At 38.5% G+C, this 9,181-nt stretch overlaps 1 long non-coding RNA gene across 1 annotated transcript; it reads right to left on the reverse strand.

The window, feature by feature from the left end:
- Positions 1 to 2,703: 2,703 nt before the first annotated feature.
- LOC122662455 lies at positions 2,704 to 7,412 on the reverse strand. Its single transcript, XR_006333026.1, has 3 exons — positions 7,019 to 7,412; positions 5,137 to 5,143; positions 2,704 to 2,761 (listed from the first exon to the last, which is right to left on the reverse strand). It is a non-coding gene; the product is annotated as an uncharacterized LOC122662455 (long non-coding RNA).
- Between the last annotated feature and the right edge of the window lie 1,769 nt (positions 7,413 to 9,181).

Raw genomic sequence — 9,181 nt, forward strand, 5'->3', positions numbered from 1 at the left:
AACGTAAAGAACTTTTGAAAATAAGACAGAGACAATTAAAAAAAAAAATGTACATATTTTAAATACACCTATAGAAGGGTCATTTAGACGGTCTACGGCCCATTATGAAAAGAGAACCAAAAAAAAAAAAACTTTTGGTGCACAAAGGAAAGGTGAATATTAAGGCTATACTTGCTTGACAAGAAATTGATAGAAAAAATTCAAAAAGAGAGAGAGAGAGAGAGACCCGGCCCGTCTCTAGGCGTAAGGGAATTTCTGTGTGGAAATTGATTGAAATGGATGGGATTACTATTTATAAGGTGGTCCAAAGCCTGAAGTGGAGAACCTAATTCCCAACCCAACACTTAAAGTGACTTCCTTAGAAGTCGATTGACTAATGCATAATTAACCACACAATTCATTCCCAACCAATCACCTTCACAACTAGCTGTTCTGGATCTTCTTGTTCTCCCCCCCCCCCCCCTCTCCTCCCTCGCAAGTTCATTTAGTATGTTGTGCAAGGTTCAAGAAATTCATATTATTTTGCAAGATTTTGAAAATGTTCTCGATTTCAACAAGGATCGAACTCATCCCGTTCGTGAATTTAGAATCTTAGTTGCGTAATTTCAATTGCCAAAATAATTTTTAGGAAAGAGTTTCCTTCACGCACGGTGAAGGAGGTACCTTGTTCGTGTAATTTCAATTGCCAAACTGATTTTTCAAAAGACCGAGTTTTCCTTTAACCATAGTGAAGGAGTTATTTGTTGAGGGTTGATGTCTTGTATTCTATAGTTTGGGTTGTGGGATGTCTCTGAAGAGCCATTAAAAACCCATATGACTTGATCTAGATCAATCTGCCCGATACTTGTATTTTATCTCTTTGTTTTCCCTATAAATTAGTAGCAATGAAGGTTATTAGGGTTACAAGCAAATTATTTGAAAAAGCGAAAAAGTGTGAGGAAGAGAGCTTGTAAACTTTTTTTCCATTGCTAGTGAAGACTGCTTTTATCTCACCATAGACGTAAGCACCTAGGCTAACCACATGTATCCTTGCGTCATGGTTGTGTGATTATTCTTTCAGTTTCGTTGAGTTTTCTGTCATGTATAGGTCGTTTCGGGCCCATCATTGCACTTGGATGGGTGTCTGGAAATAGTGGAGGGTATTTTCATACCTCGAACTGTCTAACATATAGGGAGAGTACTGATGGCGGTAGATCCGTGGCTCGTGGTCGTCCATGGAAAACTTTCTTCTCTTTAAAACTATTGATTTTTCAATATTTTCTCAAATTTGAAAGCAACCTAGCAAAAATGCACCAACAAGTTACTAAGATGCTAACATGGATATTCAATTACTTCTTCAAATACCATTTCATTCCTATTAAATTTAAAGGATAAAAGCTTCCTACATAGACAATGTGGGAAGCCATTCCCACAGAGTTCATCCCATATGTGGAAAACTAGGTTTCCCCAAAAACAATATAGAAGGTCTAGGCCTACATAGTATTACTTCCACCCAAAACCCAAATACAGAGAGAAGCATCAAGAGTTACTATGCTATTTATTCCAAACAAAAGCAGGTCCATTGGAAGAAAGTGTTTGTTTAGACTTTAATGGTATAGCAAAATCCAGAGATATCAATAAACCCTTTTGATGCCAACCCATGTTTGCCCATGTAATGATGGGCTTGATCCTAAGAGCAAGACCCAAATCATAAAATGCAGTTTTCGGGCTGGGCTTACGCCTAAGATAAACGGCCGGCACTTCGTCGTAGCCCAAGCCCAGCCCACTCTCTTTAATTAATTCAAGTAGGACCGATGTTATGTGCCTAATGGGGTTCAATCTAGTTTACAAATGCTAGATTGGACCAGGCTAGTATGGGATAGGTTAACGGGCTTGACTTAACGTGTTCCATCGGCTTTGGAGCTTTTGGCGTATCGTTCGAGTAACTAACGTCTGGTGTCTGCATGCCAGCCCTTGCAAATTGAGGTAACGACCTTGTTGCATGATGCAGTCCAGTTTCACTTATTATTAACAACTCCAGAGAGAGAGAGAGAGAGAGAGAGAAGATGACTTCTTGCTCGGTTGGCATTTGTAGCATGGGTGGGAGCGGGGAGATGGGTTGTGCCGGCAGTAGGGGTGAGGTGGGGGTGGGGTGGGTTGCAGGAAGAAGAAGAAAGAAGGGTATTTTGGGAATTAAAGGAGTTAGTCCTTACTCACGTCACGACTTAACAGAGGACAATAACGGATTGGGTCTGTTTGTAACATATTTTAAACCATAGGGAAGGTTCGTGTAATTGTTGAAAACACAGGGAAAGGGGTGTAATTAGGGCAAAGTACAGGGGAGTATGTCTCCCAACATCCAATGAATTCTTCACATAGAATATGCTTGCATTACTGGGACTACAAAAACAACAAAAGAATGGTGAAGGAAATGATCTATTATTGTAAGATTGCATAGCAAGATAACATTTTAAACTTCTGAAAACGAGGGAAAGAAATATATTGAGGTAGATTCATACAAAACTCCTTTTTGACAGCCAGTGATAATCTAATTTCATTTCTCAAAGTCTTCCATGAAAAAGATTTTTTTTAAAAAAAAAGAACCCAATAACCAAAGGACAATGCTGTTGACTGTCAATTTACTGAAGACAAGGATGGCAGCGAAGAAGAATGTCACTCCATTTAAAAACACAAGGTCAAGGAAAACTGCAGGAGATTGTTTCTTGGGCAGCAACTCAAGGTGGAGCCTGTAAATATATTCTCAACCAACTGTCTAGTTTTCCTTTGTTAAAGTTTTACACATACCGCAGGGGTAGTTTTGTCTCTTATCCCTGTAGAATAGCTAGCGGTTAAGAGTGGTATTCGTGATCAGAATAACATAAATTCGCACCGAATAACAGTGGTATTGAACTTGTCAAATCAGGCTCTAGGATACTGTTTTAAATCATATATAACCTTTTTATGTAGCATACAGTCTCTGTGAGAATTCTCCCCCTGAGAAACATACCCTGGAGGTTGCTCTATATATACCTCTTCGTGGAGATCACTGTATAGAAACACATTCTTAATATCCATCTAATAGAGATGTCGGTCTAAATTCACAGCTAAGGATATAAAAACACGAACCGAGTTGAGACAAGCTACTAGCGATAAGGTCCCAAAAATAATCTACATCATAAGTCTTGAGTATAACCATCAACAACCAATTGGACCTTAAGCCGTTCAACCGAACCATTTAGATTGTACTTAATTGTGTACATCCAACGACATCGCACAAGATAGGACCTGGAGGCAAATCGAAGAGAGTCCATGTCTATCTAGAAAGCAAGGCATTCATTTCCGTTTCCATAGCCACTTTCCACACAGGAAAAGATAAAGCCTCAACATACTTTTTCAAAATGGAGTTAGTAGATAATGAAAGAGCAAAGTTAAGTAATGGAGATGGAAGATGAAAAAGCAAGTAACTTTGATTTCAGAGTCAGTAGTCATGGATTTCTGAGTGCAAGAGCGAGTACCTTTGAGAAGAGCAACTAGTCAGTTAGCAGGAGATGAAGAAAGAAGAACGTTGGCATCAGGATTAGGTTGTATGGTGGATTGGGTGGGGGCTGGAGCTGAAGTAGATTGCAATGTCTTCTTATGCCACTAACACGCTTGCGGAGGAGCAGATGAAGTAGTGATTGGAGCATCAACGAACGACACAAATACAGGAATAGGAGGTGCACGATCAAGATTTGCATTAGGAGTAGAGGTGGTGCGAGAAGAGAATAATATAAAGTATTTCCAAAAAATGTGACATCGGCACTGACAAACTGCCGATGCAACACTTTTACCCTTTCTGAGTCCTACAATAATAAAGAAAAATGCATTTGATGGCCTAGGGAGACAACTTATCAATTGGAGGGTACAAAATATATACAAAACACATACAACCAAAAACACGAGGTGACGATGTGAATAAGAAAGAATTTGGATATAAAATAGACTATGAATGGCTAGCAAGAACAAAAGAAGGAATCCGATAATTTAAATAACAAACAGTGAAAACGGTATCAGACAAAAAATGTTTGGGAACATGCATATGGATCATTAGAGACCGAGCAATCTCCAATAAATGTTTGTAGTTCCTTTCAACCATTCATTCTATTGTGGGGTATACGTACAGGGAAAATTATCACCTCAATTTGTATGCCCATCAATTTCCTCAATTCCCTCTAATAGAGGGAGGTGGACCCCACCTGAGCAGTGTGTTTGGACAGGGTATAGGGGTCATTTTTGCTCCCCTATTGATGGAATTGAGGGGGGCTGGCAAATTGAGGGGATAAAGATCCACACGAACAGCTCGTTTGATGAATCCAAGGTTTTAATTATCTTAATGTATCAGTTGATACTAACTGATACATATCGCATCCATACCATAAGGTACCGATACGAAACCTTAAAGGATTGACTTATCAGGTCGATACAACGACAACAACAACTGGGCCTTATCTCAATTGAATGGGTTTGCTAAATATGTGACCTGATATAATTGATACTTATCGACACACTCAATACGCAATCAACGACTACAAAACATACCAAGAGCTCCTATAAAGCATTTTAATCAATTTTGGTTTGGAAAAATCAACTTGATTCCTTACTTCTACTAGCAAAAAAGACTCTAGTAGTGTTGACTTCATCATTTGGTGATTAAACAACCTGCAATCAAGAATTGAAATTAAATCTACGCAAGAACAATTTTCTATTAAAATTTTGATATTTCTTTTTGCTCAAATGCTGACTTTTAGGGTCTTTTTTTTTTGTGCAATAGATGACAAGATTAGTAAAAAACAACCTGAATGATTGCATCAAACTAGTTTTTTTTTTTTTTTCCAACGATGTGTGCATTTAAACCCTTAATCTTCCCCAACCTGAAAATGGTATATTTTTTTTGTATTACTACATGTAAGAAATCTTAAACAAATGTGCACTTGTCTCATCATACTTTGTTCTCCTCTTTATACATGACATAGTGTATATTATTTATTTCTAGTGTTTTATGCTTCAAAATTGTATTTCACATACATCCTAAATATTTCAATGCGTATCTTACATCTCTCTGATACAATACAATGTCTCTTAAAATCACCTTTCCATTACAATACCCGATACCAATACTTTAAACCTTGGATTAATCATACCAATAGCCAAACAAAAATCAGAATTTCAAGTTGTGTATTCAAGAGCATTATCACATTTAAGTATATTCAGGAGCAATATCAGATCGTAAAACTTTAATGGAAGCATCAAATTGGGTTTATATTTTATTATAAAAATTTTTAAAATAGAAAAAACCTCGAAAAGATCTTTCAACAAATACACCCAATCAACCGGGAATGATCATCCATAAAAATAATAAAGTAAGAAAATTCTACTCGATTCTTGACATGATAGAGACCCCAAATATCAGAATGAACTTATATAAAAATAAAAAAAAAGAAAAGATGAACTTTAGGCACTACGAACAGGAAAAGATGACCAATAGTGCTTCTCAAGGTCACATGTTTCACACTTAAGACTAGAGACGGTCTTGCCCCCCTGTTTGAAGTTCAACACTTTCTCATATATATCATAAGTTCGAGTCTCCAGAACATATTCTTCTCAAGAGAAGATTATTTCCCTTTAAATCATCCCCAACTCCTTTTGTTATGGTGTGGAACATGGCATTGGTTACAATGGTTGGATCCATACTATTCCACAACCATATCTTAATAATGGAGTCCTCACGCATTCACTCTTCATAAGCAGTAACAATGGATTCTTTAGAATCAGGAGAGACTGGATCCAAAATAAGGTATTTCATTTTCCCCGTAGCATGAATATAAACTTGAACGGCCTGAGCCTAAAATAAATAATTGGAAACTCCATTGAGTTTTATAGTAGTAATCTGGACATTCACGTTGTCCCTGGGAGATTTGGGATCAGCCATCATTCCCCGCAGCGATAGCACCTCTGGAAGCCAATGATCTTGTAACAGAACTTCAACAAAATAACTGAATGATAGGTTTCCAAAGATAGAGAACAATAATAGACAAATACTGGAAGAAAACCCCACAAAATCACAGGTAGATAATACAGATTTAGAACCCAGCAGTGGAAGGAATTAAACTGCTGGAACTAAATCTCATACACATGAGTCCAGTTTTGGGTAATTTTAAATCACCAAAGATCAGCTGGTTAGATGAACCTCTGATGAAGGTCGAAGGATAGTAGAGGCCAATCATGCCCCAAGAAAAATTGTGCGGATCTGCTGGTTAGACCCAACTTAATTTCAGAATCTGATATTCTAATTGCTTCCCCAAAACCAGAGTATCACCCAGAAAGAAAGAAAAAATAAATAGCACCAGATCAGGGACTTGGATCAGCCCAATAGATGGATCGAGTGTACCTTTCTGAAGGATGAAGCCACCCTCAAAACAAGAGAGGGATCAGATGGCCTGATACAAAGTAATTGAAGATCTAACAGTCTTCAAAAAAAACTTCCAGAATCTTCCAGAATAGAAGCCGATAGCCATTATATGCAAAAAACTAGACTTGGGGGAAATAATAACCCCATGAACAGCAAGGTAAGGTAATAGAAAGCCCTAATTTATCTTCATAATATCAACAACTAGAGCTACAGATAGATTGAAGGCAGCATAAGCTGCTGCAACCACACAAACTCGTCTCCTAAAGACTGTCAAACCAGAATCGTATGAAGAACAATCACAGCCTATTGGAGCTCTGATGCACTGTTACAAAAGGGAACCTGGTAATCAGCAGTAATCCAACTTGAAGATGAGAAGATAAGACAAGATAATCTCAGAACATGATTGACTCAGAATACTGTGTCTATTGGTGGCAGGCCTTTTATTTGTCAAACAGAAACTTGAGTTCTAACCTGAGTAGGAATCAAACCTAGGATACAACTCTACTTACAACTTAGAAAAGGAAAGTAACATAACTGAAAATAAGTAAAGAGATGAGATATCAAAATAGGGACTCCCCTTTTCGTGATCACAATAGGTTCATTGTAAAGATAATAATTAAATAATAGAGTAATCTGTATCTTCTGCATGTGACAAACAAATGACACTACACCTTCATTCGGTAAAACCTACTCCAAATTCAGAATGATCCTCAAATGTGCCACGAGAATCAATAATATCAAGGGGAACTACTAAAGAGAAAAGCAGCCAGTTCTGCAAGGCAACTCATTAGTATTTTAAGTTGCCAGGCCAAGGTCGGGCCTCTCTAGCACCTTAATCTTCCGCTATAGTAGCCTAGATCTATGGAGTTACAGGACCCTGCTCTAGAGAACTTCTAAAGCTAGCATCATAGAGAAACCAAGTACCCATTGGGGAACAAATTACCAGTGTTCAACTTGACATTCTCTAGTCTTCCTGTTTACCACATGTTCAATTGTTCATGTTTAGCAATCATGAGCTGGTTATGAAAGTCGGTGAAAAATCAAAAGTGATTATCCTGGGGAAGCAGGAGGATACCAGAAAAGATACAATCATACAATTGATCAGCCAGAAGCCTAGAATAGTATTTGCAGAGGCCAATAGGGAAAGGAATCAAGACTCGTTATGCAAAATAATTATCAAAACTTCATAACGTATTGTTGGTTTTGGTGAATAGTTTTGCTGTGCTTCACCAATTGATCACAACCATCAAAGTAGTTGACTTCAGCACCAACAAAGGACTGAAAAGAAAAGAGACACCAGAGCACATGCATGTATGCTGCAGGCTCTGCCCTTGTGACATTTGATACCCATCCCCCAAGAAGTAAACTCTCTTAACACCTAACGCAAGGGCATCCACTAAAAGACTTTATTAGCCCCTTAAGAGAAATGAGAACTATTTTGTAGCACCTCCATCTCATGATTCTCATCCACTATGAAACTTCATAGAGCAGTAAAGAGTGGGGGCAAGAAGCAAGCTGTTTGGGCATGTAATCCTTAACCAGGACATGAAACTCCATAGAGCAGTGAAGAGTGGGGCAAGAAGCAAGCTGTTTGGTAATGTGATCCTCAACCAGGACACAAGAGAAAAATCCAAACCAGCACTTATCACTAGAATTACAATCTTGCCCTTGACTCTGATCCTAGACAAATGATAAAGATATCTTCTTCCAAATAACTTCCTAAATTAAGTGCTAAAACCTAACACACTACAAATGAAAATCTATGAATCTAACATTAAAAAGAAAGGGAAAAGGTTCCCTGAGCTGCCAGCGGAGGATATGCTCGCATTCTCTCTCTCTCTTCTCACATAAAATGGACCTTGCTGCTCCCCGATGTACGAAACCATTCCATCGCACCTCACTGGTGCGTTCTGCCATGTCTCTTAGAGAACCCTCAAACACACACACAAAAAAAAATGCAGCCAACCCTAGGTTGTCCAACAAACTACCTTAGAAATTCATGGAATTGCCATTAGGAGGAAACCAATCATACGATCTTGCTACTTGATCCGATTTCTCAAAGTTAAAGCCCAAAGGAATGCCTCCAAAACTATCAAAAATAGATACCCATCTCTTCACCCAAACTATGCCAGTGTCACATGTCACATCCATCTTCCAATTGTCGATGTTTATTTGATGATCCTGTAATTCCTCACTACCAAGTGGTCCAAAGAATCTCCAAATGTGCACGCACTCATATAATAGCTTACTTTGCTGCTAATTGGAACAGAATGCTAAAAAAAAAGTTGTCAACAGTGTTTAGGTGACCCAAAGCGTTGCAGGGGGTCTGGACGCAAGGCGACACCAACAAGGGGACCCTAGTTGTCAAGGCGCCTGGACACCAAGGCACCCACCTAGGCAATGCCTTAACTACGGCCAAAAATACATCAAGTTAAGAACATCACAACAAAAAGTCAAATGCATTAAAAAAATCCAAAAATGTTGACTCTCCGTGTTTCCTTCATAAAACTAGATTGCATGAAAAGGTGCTGCTGATTACCCATCCACAAAACACATCTAACAGATGTGGGGGAGGAGGAACAAGGAAGGCCTTCTCCCTTGGAGCATGTCACAAGCACTACCTTTCTCAAAACAGAATTCAAAATCCAAAGTCCTGTGCTTCAGAGAGGAACATCCATTTCCATATTGTCTTCTGGGGGGAAGGGGTTTCAGGATTCAGGTTCACTGAGTCAGAAAGTAGTATAAAGGTAAGCG

Source organism: Telopea speciosissima, chromosome 5 (assembly GCF_018873765.1).
Source record: "Telopea speciosissima isolate NSW1024214 ecotype Mountain lineage chromosome 5, Tspe_v1, whole genome shotgun sequence".
Taxonomy (NCBI): Eukaryota; Viridiplantae; Streptophyta; class Magnoliopsida; order Proteales; family Proteaceae; genus Telopea; species Telopea speciosissima.